The 17,877-nt window shown below is 41.0% G+C and overlaps 1 protein-coding gene across 1 annotated transcript in view; it reads right to left on the bottom strand.

The window, feature by feature from the left end:
- The window catches only part of LOC110488551 (X-linked interleukin-1 receptor accessory protein-like 2), a 318,635-nt gene extending 301,161 nt beyond the window's left edge, over nucleotides 1–17,474 (bottom strand). The window contains exon 1 of the mRNA XM_036942676.2: nucleotides 16,582–17,474. The gene's annotated coding sequence lies outside the window, so the exon portion shown is untranslated. The remainder of the gene's footprint in view (nucleotides 1–16,581) is intronic.
- Between the last annotated feature and the right edge of the window lie 403 nt (nucleotides 17,475–17,877).

Genomic DNA, 17,877 nt, shown 5'->3' with positions numbered 1-17,877 from the left:
GTGGCCTCGGAGCACCTAGATGGAGAAGAGCGGAAGCTGCACAAAATGTGGGTGGCAGCAGCAGTGCACATTAGCAAATATTCAACATGAACAATAGACTACCCAGCAATTGTGTGTCTGTTCTGTGGCAGGTAGAAACTGAACAACCTCCCACACAAGGCAGAGATGGAGATGTGTAGCATATACAGTCAGGTCCATAATTACTGGCACCCTTGATTAAAAAAAAGACTGTATAAAATAAATAATACAAATACTGAGCTATATTGTATGCTCAAATAAATTGGGAAATGATATTATTTATACTAATACAGTTGCCCAGAGAAAGAGATTTTGTTTAACAAGTGATAAAAATAACCTAAGATAGGGGTCAAAATTATGAGAGGGGTTCATGCAGACATAATTTCTATATATTGTTGTTTGTATTGTAAAAAAATCTAGCGCACAAAAGTAAAACTATTCGTAGTGGGAGGACCACTATCATCTCATGACTCCAGATTTACTTCAATATGATTATTATTATATCAATGTTTGTGCATTCATGCGCACATCAAAATCCACAAATAAATGGTTAATTGACAACAAAACCAACATTTTGCAATGGCAATCTCAGTCTACGGACTTGAACCCCTTTGAAAACCTGGGGTTTGAATTGAAGAGAGCAGTCCATAAGCACAGGCGAAGGATATCAAGGATCTGGAAAGATTCTGTATGGAGGAATGGTCTAAAGATCTCTCCCGATATGTTTTCCAATTTAATTTTTTTTAATTGAAAACAATCCTAGTGTCGTTATCCTAGCAAGGGTACAGTAGGATTTTTATTGATTTTATTTTATTTAACCTTTATTTAACCAGGAAGGGCTCATTGAGATTTAAAATCTCTTTTTCAAGAGCGCCCTGGCCAAGATTGGCAGCACCAAGTCATTACAAAAATGACAGACAAACAACATGAAAAACTACAAGTAATCTAGTAAAAACCATAGAATTCACAAGAGTATAACAAAATCAAAAACAGCAAGTTAAAAACATTGACAGGTCAGGGAATCAGTCTCAAGATCATTCATCAGTGATTTAAAAATACCAATCGGGACAAGTTCTTCCAGTTTAAAAGTATTTTGTAAGGCGTTCCAAGACAATTGCGCAGAGTACTTAAAAGCCCTTTAACCAAATTCAGTTTGGACATTTTGAACAGTTAGCAGGATAAAGTCCAGCGAACGAAGAGAGTACCCACCACATTTCTGAACAATAAAAATGCCCAAAATAAAAAGGTAGTAAACCCCAAATGATGCTGGAGTACTGAAAACAGGGGTGCCGATCATTTTTACCCCTGTCGTTATGAGATTTGTTTTATTACTTGTTAAACAAAACCTCTTTCTCTGAGCAATTGTATTCAAATAAATTTATATAATTTCATCCTTTTTATAGCATGCAATATAGCTCAGGATTTGCATGATTTATTTTATACAGTATTTTTTGCACATCTTCATCAAGGGTGCCAATAATTATGGACCTGACTGTATGTTCCTGGCTGGTTATAACTCCTCTGTACCATGCTCTATTTAACAATGACTCTCTCTTTAAGAGAGAGAGAAAGAGAGAGAGAGAGAGAGAGAGAGAGAGAGAAGGTGTTTGAGAATTATTCATGGTGAACGTTCCTGCTGTAAGCTGTCTCCCTGTAGGGGCTGGGCAACTGGAGTGGAGCTGCACAGATTGTTCCCCCGTTCCTCAGCGACCCTAGAGTCAGCCAAGAAGGAGAAGAAACAGCCAAAGACACAGCAGATGGAGGCTTGAGAAGGATGTGTAAAACCGCTTCAAAAGCACAAAACCAAAAAGGAGAGAAAAAAAGAAAAATCCTGTGGGTGAAAGAGAGGAGACTAAACAGTCAACCACACTATCATCGCTATACTGCCTCTGATAGGATTGTTCTTCATCCAATCCATAGATAAAACCATGAAACGGAGCTCTAAATGAAAAGCTGGTGATAACCAATTTGGTTCCCTTTCTAAATGACATAGGCTAGTGTATAGCTCTGCATGTTCCTGCATGTGTATCTAAGTGACCCTGTTTGTTTTTTTTTCTACTGGAGGAACACAAATACTGCCGATGGTATATGCAACAGACATTTGTTACTCTTGTTTCAATTATCTTTCTAGCCATGTCTTTCCCATATGGAAGCACCATATGTCTCATGAATATATCATACTTATCTATAATGAATATGCACATGCAGATCAACTACAATGAAATCTGCTGCCACACGGTTTTGATGATTCTTGTACATTTTTATGACCCATTTGGCACTGTGCTGCAGATGTTAATCACTGCAAATGGGATGTTTATATCAGTATTTCCTTACAACAGGTATTCTTAGAATGTTCCAAAGGCTGTACAAAGACAACTAAATGAATTCTATATAAACTCCACACAAATACTCTCTAGGGGCCTGCTGTAGACGATGGTGTGAAACGGTGGGGTCAGAAGCGAGGCTGCGTGGGTGTCCAACAATGCCCTATTGCAGGTTCAGAGCGGACTGCCTGGTGAAAGATTTTTCCTGAGATGGCATACCTTTCATTGACAGCTTTCCTGTAGACCTTCTGTGGCACCTCTAGCCACCCTATTTATAGGCTGTAATGACTGACTTCCATTTGCCCGGGATCATTGTTGCAGAGCTGGAGCTATTAACTTTGTGGCCTGCAACTTTAGGTGTCATGCTGTGCCATATCTCTCTCATCAGATGTAGTCCTAGAGAGCCAGGCCGGACTGCTGATGTGGCTGTGCTGCGTCTGACCGACAGCCAGTCAACCCAGAACCCAGCCTCCTCCATCTTGGTGTCAGATTCAAAAGGTTGCAAATCATCATCACACTGAGTTTTTGATGACTTGTGTCGAGTTATCCATTATTGATGGGCTGCTTCTCTCTATTACCAATTGACAAGAGTGTCATGATACAATTAATATTTTAATTAAAGAAGAAAAACAGTATAAAGGCTCCACTGTCGACATTCAATATTCCCCTTTATTCCAAATGTCAACATAATTAAACCTGACATGAAGAGGGAAAGGCTTACGAAATACAGCCATAGAAGCAACACCTATAGATTTCAACCCTTCCTTAAAATGTGATTATATTATTATGAAATCCATAGGTATTGCTCATTATAAAGATCACTATATTAACTTGATGAAATCATTTTGGATGATATACATTTGTAATTGGTGTATCCCTATTCCTTTCTAATTGTGAATTTCACAGCAACAAATTCTCCCAGAGGTCCAGATTCAGTTCATTCAATTGACACATTGTCCCTTGAGCATAAAGAAAGTGCTGCACATGAAATAATATGTTGCCCTCCAAATGTTTATCTTCCACACACTGGCCTGTGCCCGCCCGGTCTCCGCCACAGCACAGGCCATTTAAATGCTAAGTAAACTCTCCCTTTTGGATTTGGACTATTCTTTGCTGTGATCTTATAAAGCATGCTTCAAAACTGGATTTGCACATGTATAACTTAATTATAAATGCCTGATTACAATATTCATGTGAAAAAAATTATATTGAGCCACTGGTTAAAGCTATTACCATGTTCTGGGCAGTGGCTGCTCACCTAGGAGTAATTCCTCAGCACTTTGGTGGGTGATTTATGTTTACATACACAACTTCATCCACAACTTGCCCTGGTTTGAAGTCTGATCCTGCTTAAAGGCTCATTCCTAATGAGAACTACATTTCAATTATTATGCATATAAGCATGTCAGCACAGCAGCAGGCCCCAGGTAGGTAGCAGTGTGCGCTGTGCAGGTACTGTACTAGGGGCCGCTACCCATTGACACACCATAAAAAGCATATTGGCGGAAACTAATTTCAACCTGGTTTGAGATAAAACCCAAAGAGCTCAATTCAACCTAATAAATTAGAATTTCAGCCGTGATCTTGCCCGGGCTGGGCTCTCCCCTCCCTTTAAAAGTAAAGTCTTTATGACGAACAGGTTGACGGTGATAAATGGTCACAGGCAAGGCGAGCCTGCTACCACTCGGGGATATGCGCCTCCATCTGTTTTCATTTAGCCACAGTTTTGCCTGATATTGTTGGAGGGACTGGGAGAAACCATTGCAGTACAGGGTGCTGGAACGCTCTCCTGAGGACACAGACTCAATGTCTTCGTATGCAGTAGGCTTCAGCATTCACTGCGTTGTTATAGAGTTCTCAATGTCTTCATATGCACTGCCTAGGCATTGTACGCTGAAATATTCATTACTCCTGTCCGATATTTTACTTTTTCTCTCTGTTGATTCTTCCTGCTTAATCTACAGGGATGGCTATAGGTCTATGTCTCTGTTAAATCTTCATGTGTAATCTACACGGATGGCTGGTAGGTACATGTCATGCCATGGTAATTGGATGATATATGAGCTAAAAGTCTTGATAGATCCGGTGGTACCTGAACTCTATCACACGGGCAGCTTAAAGCTCTCTAAATTTCATCTGAGGAGGGCACAAGGTTTAGCAGCGATGTGAGCATCATTGCCCGGCTCATGCCAAAACTGCTTATTGTCTTTGGCCTACAAAATAACATTTTGTACTTAAACTGAAGTAAACTGACCTAACACCCACAGAGAAGAGAAAAAATATATACTTCAGATAACCTTTCTGGAATCCAGACTGGAACTTGCACATTGTGCCCAGAGGAAGTGTTAAAGTTGGCCTCGCTCCATGAGCACCAATGTGTGTTTATCTCCGATGATACATACTCTCAGTTTGAAACACAATGTGGTAGTAAGTAACGCTGTAATTTTCACACAAGAGGCAGAAAATATGCTCAACCTTGCATAACTTTGCTCATGCAGACAAGGCAATTTAGTGAATTAATATTCCTTTTTTTCATACTTATCCTCACATATAATGTAATGAATGTACTCATCAGATGACAAAATATTACTATTTCAAATCAAATCAAATGTTATTTTGTCACATGCGCTGATTACAACAGACCTTACAGTGAAATGCCTACTTACAAGCCCTTAACCAACAACGCAGTTCGAATTTATTTATTTTTTTTTACATCAAAAATAAATAAAAGTAACAAATAATTAAAGAGCAGCAGTAAAATAACAATAGCGAGACGATATACAGGGGGTACTATATACAGGGTCGATGTGAGGGAGCACAGGTTAGTTGAGGTAATTTAGATAATATGTACATGTAGGTAGAGTTATTAAAGTGTCTATGCATAAAAAATAAACAGAGAGTAGCAGCAGCGTAAAAGGGGGGGGGGGGGGGGCAATGCAAATAGTCTGGGTAGCCATTTGATTAGATGTTCAGGAATCTTATGGCATGGAGGTAGAAGCTGTTTAGAAGCCTCTTGGACCTAGACTTGGTGCTGCGGTACTGCTTGCCGTGCGGTAGCAGAGAGAACAGTCTATGACTAGGATGAATGGAGTCTTTGACCATTTTTAGGGCCTTCCCCTGACATCGCCTGGTATAGAGGTCCTGGATGGCAGGAAGCTTGGCCACAGTGATACACTGGGCCGTACGCACTACCCTCTGTAGTGCCTTGCGGTTGGAGCAGTTGCCATACCAGGCAGTGATGCAACCAATCAGGATGCTCTCGATGGTGCAGCTGTAGAACCTTTTGATGATTTGAGGACCATTGCCAAATCTTTTCAGTCTCCTGAGGGGGAATAGGTTTTGTCTTGCCTTCTTCATGACTGTCTTGGTGTGCTTGGAGCATATTAGTTTGTTGGTGATTTGGACACCATGGAACTTGAAGTGCTCAACCTGCTCCAATACAGCCCCGTCGATGAGAATGGGGGTGTGCGCAGTCTTCCTTTTCCTGTTGTCCAAAATCATCTCCTTTGTCTTGATCACATTGATGGATAGGTTGTTGTCCTGGCACCACATGGCCAGGTCTGTGACCTGTGATCTCGTTGTTGTCGGTGATCAGAAAAACTTAATGATGGTGTTGGGAGTCGTGCCTGGCCATGCAGTCATGAGTGAACAGGGAGTACAGGAGGGGACCGAGCACGCACCCCTGAGGCGCCACCGTGTGGAGGATCAGCGTGGCAGATGTGTTGTTACCTACCCTTACCACCTGGCGGCGGCTCGTCAGGAAGTCCAGGATCAAGTTTCAGAGGGAGGTGTTAAGTCCCAGGGTCCTTAGCTTAGTGATGAGCTTTGAGGGCATTATGGTGTTGAAAGCTGAGCTGTAGTCAATGAATAGCATTGTGAAAGGGCAGTGTTGAGTGCAATAGAGATTGCATCATCTGTGGATCTGTTGGGGCGGTATGCAAATTGGAGTGGGTCTAGGGTTTCTGGGATAATGGTGTTTATGTGAGCCATGACCAGCCTTTCAAAGCACTTCATGGCTACAGACGTGAGGGCTACGGGTCGGGAGTCATTTAGGCAGGTCACCTTAGTTTTCTTGGGCACATGGACTATGGTGGTCTGCTTGAAACATGTTGGTACTACAGATTCATACAGGAAGAGGTTGAAAATGTCAGTGAAGACAGTTGCCAGTTGGTCAGCGCATGCTCAGAGTACACGTCCTGGTAATTAGTCTGGCCCTGCGGCCTTGTGAATGCTGACCTGTTTAAAGGTCTTACTCACATCAACTCAAATCAAAGTTTATTTGTCACGTGCACTGAATACAACAGGTGTAAATAGTGAAATGCTTACTTGCAGGCTCTAACCAATAGTGCAAAAAAGGTATTAGTTGAAGAATAGGTAGGTAAAGAAATAAAAACAACAGTGAAAAGACAGTGAAAAATAAAAGTAGCGAGGCTACATGCAGACAACAGTTAGACAGGCTTATTGAGGTAGGATGTACATGTAGATATCGTTAAAGTGACTATGCATATATGATGAACAGAGAATAGCAGTAGCGTAAAAGAGGGGTTGGCGGGTGGTGGGACACAATGCAGATAGCCCGGTTAGCCAATGTGCGGGAGCACTGGTTGGTCAGGCCAATTGAGGTAGTATGTACATGAATGTATAGTTAAAGTGATTATGCATATATGATAAACAGAGAGTAGCAGCGTAAAAGAGGAGTTGGGAGCACACAATGCAAATAGTCCGGGTGGCCATTTGGTTACCTGTTCAGGAGTCTTATGGCTTGGGTTTAAACACTGTTGAGAAGCCTTTTGTCCTAGACTTGGCACTCTGCTACCGCTTGCCATGTGGTAGTAGAGAGAACAGTCTATGACTGGGGTGGCTGGGGTCTTTCACAATTTTTAGGGCCTTCCTCTGACATGGCCTGGTGTAAAGGTCCTGGATGGCAGGCAGCTTAGCCCCAGTGATGTACTATCCTCTGTAGTGTCTTGTGGTCGGAGGCCGAACAATTACCGTACCAGGCAGTGACGCAACCAGTCAGAATGCTCTTGATCTTGCAGCTTATAGAACCTTTTGAAGATCTCAGAACCCATGCAAAATCTTTTTAGTGTCTTGAGGGGGAATAGGCTTTGTTGTGCCCTCTTCATGACTGTCATGGTGTGTTTTGACCGTTCTAGTTTGTTGGTGATGTGGACACCAAGGAACTTGAAGCTCTCAACCTGCTCCACCACAGCCCCATCGATGAGAATGGGGGCTTGCTCGGTCCTGTAGCTCGGTCCTTTTCCTGTAGTCCACAATCATCTCCTTCGTCTTGGTTACATTGAGGGATAGGTTGTTATTCTGGCACCACCCGGCCAGGTCTCTGACCTCCTCCCTATAGGCTGTCTTGTCGTTGTCGGTGATCAGGCCTACCACCGTTGTGTCTTCTGCAAACTTAATGATGGTGTTGTAGTTGTGCCTAGCCATGCAGTCGTGGGTGAACAGGGAGTGCAGGAGGGGACTGAAAGCGGCTACGGAAAGCGTGATCACATAGTCGTCCGGAACAGCTGATGCTCTCATGCATGTTTCAGTGTTACTTGCCTCGAAGCGAGCATAGAAGTAATTTAGCTCGTCTGGTAGAGCATAGTGGGATTTCTTATAAGCTTCGAGGTTAGATACCCGCTCCTTGAAAATGGCAGCTCTACCCTTTACCTCAGTGCGGATGTTGCCTGTAATCCATGGCTTCTGGTTGGGGTATGTACATACAGTCACTGTGGGGACAACATCATCTATGCACCTATTGATGAAGCCAGTGACTGATGTGGTGTACTCCTCAATTCCATCGGAAGAATCCCGGAACATATGCCAGTATGTGCTAGCAAAACAGTCCTGTAGCTTAGCATCTGCTTCATGTGACCACTTTCTTATTGGCTTAAGTTTTTGTTTGTAAGCGGGAGTCAGGAGGAGATAATTATGGTCAGATTTGCCAAATGGAGGGCGAAGGAGAGCTTTGTACGCGTCTCTGTGTGTGGAGTAAAGGTGATCGAGAGTTTTTTTTCCCCTCTGGTTGAACAATTAACATGCTGGTAGAAATTAGGTAAAACTGACTTGAGTTTTCCTGCATTAAAGTCCCCGGGGCACTAGGAGCGCCACCTCTGGATGAGCCTTTTCCTGTTTACTTATGACCGTATACAGCTCATTGAGTGCGGTCTTAGTGCCAGCATCGGTTTGTGGTGGTAAATAGACAGCTACAAAAAATACAGATGAAAACTCTCTTGGTAAATAGTATGGTCTACAGTTTATCACGAGATACTCTACCTCAGGCGAGCAAAACCTTGAGACTTCCTTAGATTTCATGCACTAGCTGTTGTTTACAAATATACATAGCCCTACCCCTGGTCTTACCAGAGGCTGCTGTTCTATCCTGCTGAAAAAGCTTACAACCCGCCAGCTGTATGTTATTCATGTTGTCGTTCAGCCACGACTTAGTGAAACATAAGACATTACAGTTTTTAATGTCCGATTGGTAGAATAGACGTGATTGTTGTTCGTCTATTTTATTATTGATTGATTGTACGTTTGGTAATAGGACCGATGGTAAAGGTAGATTACCCTCTCCGCGACGGATCCTAACAAGACACTGGGATCTTCGTCCACGATACCTTAGTCTCTTTCTCCTGTGAATGATGGGGATGAGGGCCCTGTCGGGCGTCTGAAGTAAATCCCTTCCATCTGACCTGTTGAAGAACAAATATTCCTTCTGTATGGGGTGAGTATATGCTGTCCTGATATCTAGAAGCTCTTTTCGGTGATAAGTTACGGTGGCAGAAACATTATGTACAAAATAACTTAGAAATAACGTGAAAGAACATACACAATAGCACAATTTGTTACGGAATCGTAAAACGGCAGCTATCTACTTCGGCGCCATTTGCTCATACTATTGGATTGCCTTCACCAGGCCTTTGGCCTTCACCAGGCCTTTGTAAGCCCCTCATTATAGGTAATATACAGTGCACCTGACACCTAAATGGACATCTAGAAGGGGTTATACTATGATATGTCATTGCTTGGAAAAGCTATTCTTCATGGCAACCCCTGTAGCAATGTGAAAGGCACTGGAAATTCAGGCAGCAGGTCTTGTACCCGGTCAGATATGGAGCAAATATATGTCATAACACTCCTGTGACGATTTGAAGGATCAGGTTACAGTGGGTTTGCTCTACAGCGTGCTCTCTCTCGTAGAGGGGGAGAACGGGAAGTCGGCTGTTTTATGGCAGTGATAAAATACGCTGTCTCTATGCTCTGTAGTGCTCGAGGTGGGAATGTAAACTGTGGAACACAGAGAAACCCTTGGACATTAAACGTTTGAATAATAAAAAAATATTTATATTTTAAATTTTAATAAATAATGTGGGAGTGGTCCGTGGACACTTAAGGGACAGTCATGACGAGTGTGTTTCATTTGGTGATCTCATGAAGGACAGGAAACACTCATTACTTTGTCTTTGGTTGTGTACACTTCTTAAATTATGGGGTTTACATCTAAATATTGTGAAACGTATGTGATTAAACATGAAACTATTTGTGAAAAGATGTGATGTTAACCTTCTAAATGAGAAAATATGGGGTTTCATATAAAGTTAAACAAATCACGTGAGAATAGATATTACGTCGGCTTCATTGGACCACCCTTTTCTCAGAAGTGTAGAAAACCCACTCCTGATAAAATGTACATTAGACTAGAAAACATGGAGCTGATGCTATATATTGAAATGGTTCAGAACTACAACTCTATAGGCCCAGGAAAACAAACAGCGTGTAGTGTTGGCTACACGGCTGGAAATGGTTAAACTATGAGACTATCGATCACTACAGAATAAGAGTAAAATCCTAGACGTAGAATTAGTAGTCTGCAGCTGGAAATGACATAAATCTAGTATGAGAATACCGACAACCACGGAAGCTTCTATCTTTGCAACGACCATCTGACGTGTCCATAACAACAGACACTGTCCAGAACCTCGGAGAAAGCGACAAATAGGAAAGAAATTGTGACTTCTGGGGAAGTTAACCAGAGACTCACTGATGAATTGACTCTGCAGTAGCTTGACCGGCGATTCTAATAGAGAAGAAAACAACGACATACAGTTGTAAATATATACAGTTGAAGTCAGAAGTTTACATACACCTTAGTCAAATACATTTAAACTCAGATTTTCACAATTCCTGACATTTAATCCTAGTAAAAATGCCCTGTCTTAGGTCAGTTAGGATCACCACTTCATTTTAGGAATGTGAAATGTCAGAATAATAGTAGAGAGAATAATTTATTTAAACTTTTATTTCTTTCATCACATTTCCAGTGGGTCAGAAGTTTACATGCACTCAATTAGTATTTGGTAGCATTGCCTTTAAATTGTTTACCTAACGTCAAATAGTTTTGGGTAGCCTTCCACAAGCTTCCCACAATAACTTGGGGGAATTTTGGCCCATTCCTCCTGACAGAGCTGGTGTAACTGAGTCAGGTTTGTGGGCATCCTTGCTCACACACACTTTTTCAGTTCTGCCCACAATTTTTCTACGGAATTGAGGTCAGGGCTTTGTGATGGCCACTCCAATACCTTGACTTTGTTGTCCTTAAGTCATTTTGCCACAACTTTGGAAGTATGCTTGGGGTCATTGTCCATTTGGAAGACCCATTTGCGACCAAGCTTAAACTTACTTATGTCTTGAGATGTTGCTTCAATATATCTACATATTTTCCCACCTCATGGTGTTATCTATTTTGTGAAGGGCACCAGTACCTCCTGCAGCAAAGCAACACAACATGATGCTGCCACCCCTGTGCTTCATGGTTGAAATGGTGTTCTTCAGCTTGCAAGCCTCTCCCTTTTCCCTCCAAACATGACGATGGTCATTATGGCCAAACAGTTCCATTTTGCTTTCATCAGACCAGAGGACATTTCTCCAAAAAGTACAATCTTTGTCCACATGTGCAGTTGCAAACCGTAGTCTGCCTTTTTTATGGCGGTTATGGAGCAGTGGCTTCTTCCTTGCTGAGTGGCCCTTCAGGTTATGTTGATATAGGACGTGTTTTACTGTGGATATAGATACTTTTGTACCTGTTTCCTACAGCATCTTCACAAGGTCCTTTGCTGTTGTTCTGGGATTGACTTGCACTTTTCGCACCAAAGTACGTTCATCTCTAGGAGACAGAATGCGTCTCCTTCCTGAGCGGTATGACAGCTGCATGGTCTCATGGTGTTAATACTTGCGTACTGTTGTTTGTACAGGTGAACGTGGTACCTTCAGGTGTTTGGAAATTGGTCCCAAGGATGAACCAGACCGCAGTGAGGTCTTGGCAGATTTATTTTGGTTTCCCCGTGATGTCAAGCAAATAATCACTGAGTTTGAAGGTAGGCCTTGAAATACATCCACATGTACACATCCAATTGACTCAAATGATGCCAATTAGCCTATCAGAAGCTTCTAAATCCATGACATATTTTTCTGGAATTTTCCAAGCTGTTTAAAGGCACAGTAAACTTAGTGAATGTAAACTTCTGACCCACTGTTATTGTGATCCAGTGAATTATAAGTGAAATAATCTGTCTGTAAACAATTGTTGGAAAAATTACTTGTGTCGTGCACAAAGTAGATGTCCTAACCGACCTGCCAAAGCTATAGTTTGTTAACAAGAAATTGTTAAACTGTTAACAAGAAATGTGAGTTTTAATGACTCCAATCTAAGTGTATGTAAACCTCAGACTTCAACTGTATTTGTTCAATGACAGATATGTATTTGTTTAAAATCTATCACTTGAATGTTTTACTTCAGAGAGAAATAATCACGTGTTTTTGCAAAATGCTATACAGTTCAGGTAAAAACTTTGTACACACCTACTCATTCAAGGGGTTTCCTTCATTTTTACTATTTTCGACCTTGTAGAATAATAGTGAAGACATCAAAACTATGAAAAAACACATATGAAATCATGTAGTAACCAAAAAAGTGTTAGATTAAATGTATTTAGTTTTGTTTATCTTCAAAGTAGCCACCCTTTGCCTTGATGACTTTGCACACACTTGGCATTCTCTCAACCAGCTTCATGAGGTAGTCACCTTGAATGCATTTCAATTAACAGGTGTGACTTATTAAAAGTTAATTTGTGATAATTTCTTTGTGTGTTGTGACAAGGTAGGGGTGGTGTACAGAAGATAGGCCTATTTGGTAAAACACAAAGTACATATTATGGCAAGAACAGCTCAAATAAGCAAAGAGGAACTACAGTTAATCATTACTTCTTATGGCTGCAGGGGCAGTATTTAGTAGCTTAGATGAAAGGTACCCAGAGTAAACGGCCTGCTCCTCAGTCTCAGTTGTGAGTATATGCATATTATTATTATTATTATTATTATTATTATTATTATTATTATTATTATTATTAGTATTGGATAGAAAACACTCTGAAGTTTCTAAAACAGTTTGAATGATGCTTGTGAGTATAACAGAACTCAAATGGCAGGCAAAAATCTGAGAAGAAATCCAAACAGGAAGTGAGAAATCTGAGGTTGGTATATTTTCAACCCAGGCCCTATTGAATTCACATTGGGATATGAATGAAGTGCACGTCCTAGGGCTCCCACTAGATGTCAACCGTCTTTAGAAACTTCAATGAGGCTTCTGCTGTGTTGTGGGATTGAATAAGAGCTGAATGGTCATCTGGTCATCCGCATTCCACATGAAATCGACTTGCTTCTGTAGACACAAAGGAATTCTCCAGGTTGGAATTTTATTGAAGATTTATGATAAAAACATCATAATGATTGATTCTATACTTAGTTTGAAATGTTTCTTCAACCTGTAATATAACTTTTTGAAGTTTTTGTCCAAAGTTTTTGTGTACTTAACGCTAACAAAAGTAGCTACTTGGGCATAAATAACAGACATTATCGAACAAATCAAGCATTTATTGTGGAACTGCGATTCCTGGGAGTGCATTCTGATGAAGATCATCAAAGGGAATATTTATCATGTAATTTCTGGTTTCTGTTGACTCCAAAATGGTGGCTAATTTGATTAATTTTCTGAGCGCCGTCTCAGATTATTGCATGGTTTGCCCTTTCACAGCGGTTGCATTAAAGAGATCTATAATCTATAATTCCATGTGTATAACTTGTATTATCATCTACATTTATGATGAGTATTTCTGTTGAATCGATGTGGCTATCCACATCGTTTTTGGAACTAGTGAACATAACGCGCCAATGTAAACTCAGATTTTCTGATATAAATATGAACTTTATCAAACAAAACATACATGTATTGTGTAACATGAAGTCCGTTTCTGGTGCTTTCGCCGTAAAGCCTATTTGAAATCGGACACTGTGGTGGGATTAACAACACTATTACCTTTAAAACGGTATAAGATACATGTATGTTTGAGGAATTTTAATTATGAGATTTCTGTCATTTTGTATTTGGCGCCCTGCACTTTCACTGGCTGTTGTCAGATCATCCCGTTAACAGGATTGCAGCCCTAATAAGTTGTTTAAGACATGAAGGTCAGTCAATCCCCAAAATGTTAAGAGCTTTGAAAGTTTATTCAAGTGCATTTGCAAAAACCATCAAGCATTACGATGAAATTGGCTCTCATGAGGGCCGCCACAGGAAAGGAAGACCCATAGTTACCTCTGCTGCAGAGGATAAGCTCATTAGAGTTACCAGCCTCAGAAATTGCAGCCAAAATAAATGCTTTACAGAGTTCAAGTAACAGACACATCTCAACATCAACTGTTCAGAGGACACTGCATGAATCAGGCCTTCCTGGTCGAATTGCTGCAAAGAAACCATTACTAAAGGACACCAATAATAAGAAGAGACTTGCTTGGACCAAGAAACACAAGCAATTGACATTAGACCGGAGGAAATCTGTCCTTTGCTCTGATAAGTCCAAATTTTAGATTTTTGGTTTCAACCGCTGTGTCACACCTCCAGGCTGTGTAAGAGCTATTTTACCAAGAAGGAGAGTGGTGTTGTAATGCATCAGATGACCTGTCCTCCACAATTACCTGACCTCAAACCAATTGAGGTGGTTTGGGAAGATTTGGAACACAGAGTGAAGGAAAATCAGCCAACAAGTGCTCAGCATATGTGGGAACTCCTTCAAGACTGTTGGAAAAGCATTTCAGGTGAAGCTGGTTGACAGAATGCCAAGAGTGTGCAAAGCTGTCATCAAGGCAAATGGTGGAAACTTTGAAGAATCTCAACTATAAAATATGTTTTGATTTCTTTAAACATTTTTTGGTTACTACATAATTCCATATGTGTTATTTCATAGTTTTGATGTCTTCAGTATTATTCTACAATGTCAAAATAGTAAAAATAAAGAAAAACCCTTGAATGAGTAGGTGTGTCCAAACTTTTGACTGGTACTTTATATCTGCCTCACTCTCAGAGAAATAAGTAGTACTGCTAGGTTTTACACAGTCAAATGTCACAAATAACTACATTTTTAATAAAGAACTGTGCAAATCATATCAAATCCAAATGTATTGGTCGCGTTACACAGATCAGCAAACTTTATCGTAGATGCAGCGAAATGCTTGTGTTTCTAGCTCCAAATGTTACATTTGTGACATCAATATTGTTTTTAAAATTAGTAAAAATTATTCAATACATTAATATATCTACATGCAAAACAATTAAATTTGACATTTTAGTCATTTAGCAGATGCTCCTATCCAGAGCGACTTACAGTATGTGCATTGATCTTAAGATAGCTAGGTGAGACAACCACTCATCACAGTTAAATATACAGGATACGAACAGTCCATTCCAGCTAAACAATGTACACTGATTATACAAAACTTTAAGAACACCTGCTCTTTCCATTAAATAGAATGACCAGGTGAATCCAGGTGAAAGCTATGATCCCTTATTGATGTCACTTGTTAAATCCACTTCAACCAGAGGAGATGAAGGGGAGGAGTGGGGTTAAAGAAGGATTTTTAAGCCTTGAGACAATTGTGACATGGATTGTGTATATGTGCCATTCAGAGGGTGAATGGGAAATACCGAATATTTAAGTGCCTTTGAACGGGGTATAGTAGTATGTGACAGGCACACCAGTTTGAGTGTGTCAAGAACTGCAACGCTGCTGGATTTTTCACGCTCAGCAGTTTCCCGTGTGTCTCAAGAATGGTCCACCACTCAAATAACATCCAGCCAACTTGACACAACTGTGGGAAGCATTGGACTCAACATGGACCAGTATCCTTGTGGAATGCTTTCGACGCCTTGTAGAGTTCATGCCCAGACAAATTGAGGCTGTTCTGAGGGCAAAATGGGGTGCAACTCATTATTAGGAGTGTATAGCGTTAGGCAAAAAAACTAAAACATTTTCATATAATATGAATAAAAAATCTGAGAACAGTAATATTTTACACACACATGATACCCATAATCAATCATTTCTTGTGAAAAAACACAATGTGAAAAATTGGTGGATATACAGAAGCATTTTTTAAATAAACTCTTCATATAGTTCGACCATAGTTTATGTCCCTCACAAATATATAGGCAAAATACCCACCGGAGGGAAGGTAAAGTTGTCCAACCACACTCCAGGTGTGCATAAAATATTTGCTTACATGGTGAACATTGCACAAATGAACCTCAGGAGCCGAGCGCATCTATAGTTTGTTTGTGGTAATCTATTTGCTGTTAATCCGTTTCCTCTCCTCTCTCTCCCCACCTCCCAGCAGAGGTAAAGGATGGGCAGCGGCGCTGAAAGTGACAGTTAGAGTCTGGCTGCAGTCGATCTTCAGTCCGGAATCTGATCTATGGAGTTACTTTATTGTATAAATCAATGTGGCCAGACAGCCTGCTTCACCGGGAGACCGTATCTCTGGGTGAAACGATTGATGTGCGCCCTATCGTTAAACGACCACAATAATTAAACCCTCCGCCTCATGCAGCCTCAACCTGCATCGACACCACCACCGCCATACAAACACAACACCAGCCTGCATGCGGTGGTGCTAAAACGAAATTAAACAATCACCATATCTATGTTGGGACCACTTTTACAAATTAACAACGCAATGCAATAGGTTTTTAAATAAGGAATCTACAGGATGTGCAAGAGCAATCACTTTACTTCCATGGTCTGTTTTCTAATTCTCATAACTTCTACAGCATTACGCGCGCACGGGCGCGCAATAACACACACTTAGATGCACATTTTGTATTATTCAGGTTCAGGTTGGCACTCACCTGATGATGATAATCCGTGCAAAAGAGGCAGATTATCAATCGAGGCTTGTTTCAATAAAGTATTTCCACTCGTCTGAGTATGTTTGAGTTTGTTTTCAAAATGTATTAGAGCATAATTCACGGTCTCTCCAGTTCAAATCAGCTCACAACGTTTGAAATGAAATTGTTCGAGCACAAGACAGTATTTTCTTACTTCTGTGAGGACGGATTCCTCGGACTATTTCAAGGATATTCGAATGGCAACATTAGTCGACAGAAGGCTGCAATTAACTCATCTGAGTTACTTCGGCTCTTCCTGCCCCTTGTCCGACGGAATTTTGAAGATTCGCTCTACTTTAGATGGCCAAAAATAACTTCCATTTCCCGGAATCCTGGACTCGTAAACACCAAGGGGTTGCAAAACGGTTCTCTGTCCTCCCCTGTTCTACACCTTCCCCAGTGCTGTCTCACCCCTCATGAGTTGAGTCACTCATATTGCATTGGAAAAGCTCCACATCTGATTTGTGTTGTGCTGGATGGAGTGCCTTTGCAGACTCCAGCAATCGATGATGATCTCTCGCAGCAAGAGTTCGATTCCAGACCCCTCCCGCGCGCTCCTTCAACACGCATCTAGAGACAGTGACAGCCGGCTGTCTCCGCGAGGACGCAGTTCTTCAGTCCCACGCGTCTGTGGAGAAACAGATAGCTCGAAAAGTGCTGTTGATTGACTCAAGGGAAGATTCGATGAACTCGAACTCTTGATTTCAAGACAGCATTTTAAATTAGACGGACTACTGAAACAGGCTAGACCAAGAGTATATGCCTAAATATATTTTAAGGTGCGTTGGTTTTGAAAAATATATCCCCCCTATCGCCTCCTTGTGGCGGTGAGGGATGACGTGCCTAAAACACCAGAGAGAGAAGACAGATTTTAGTTTTAACACAGTAACAGACCTAGAATATATCGCCATAATACAAAAACAAAAAATTGTCCCATCATGAAGACACAAAAAAGTGAAAGTTAAAGCAACCAGGCAATAAGATGAAGAGAAAAGGAACATTGGAAGCGAATTGGAAAAAATATGATTTAGGACTCAACCTAAATAGCAGTCATACCTCACTGCACATAACACAAGGCACATACATTCATAGACTTGTATGAATTACAAGTGCACAATGTAGGCTATGACATTCTATGATGTCAACAACTCATAGGGTTTGGGGGGGGGTCTCTGATCAGGAAAAGTGATGCACAAGAGTGTTGGGCTAGTAATCGGAAGGTTGCAAGTTCAAATCCCCAAGCTGACAAGGTACAAA

This window comes from Oncorhynchus mykiss, chromosome 14 (assembly GCF_057628025.1).
Source record: "Oncorhynchus mykiss isolate SJ-2025 chromosome 14, ASM5762802v1, whole genome shotgun sequence".
In the NCBI taxonomy this organism is placed as follows: Eukaryota; Metazoa; Chordata; class Actinopteri; order Salmoniformes; family Salmonidae; genus Oncorhynchus; species Oncorhynchus mykiss.
Note: the sequence above shows the minus strand (reverse complement) of the source record. Positions and strands in the feature narration are given on the sequence as shown.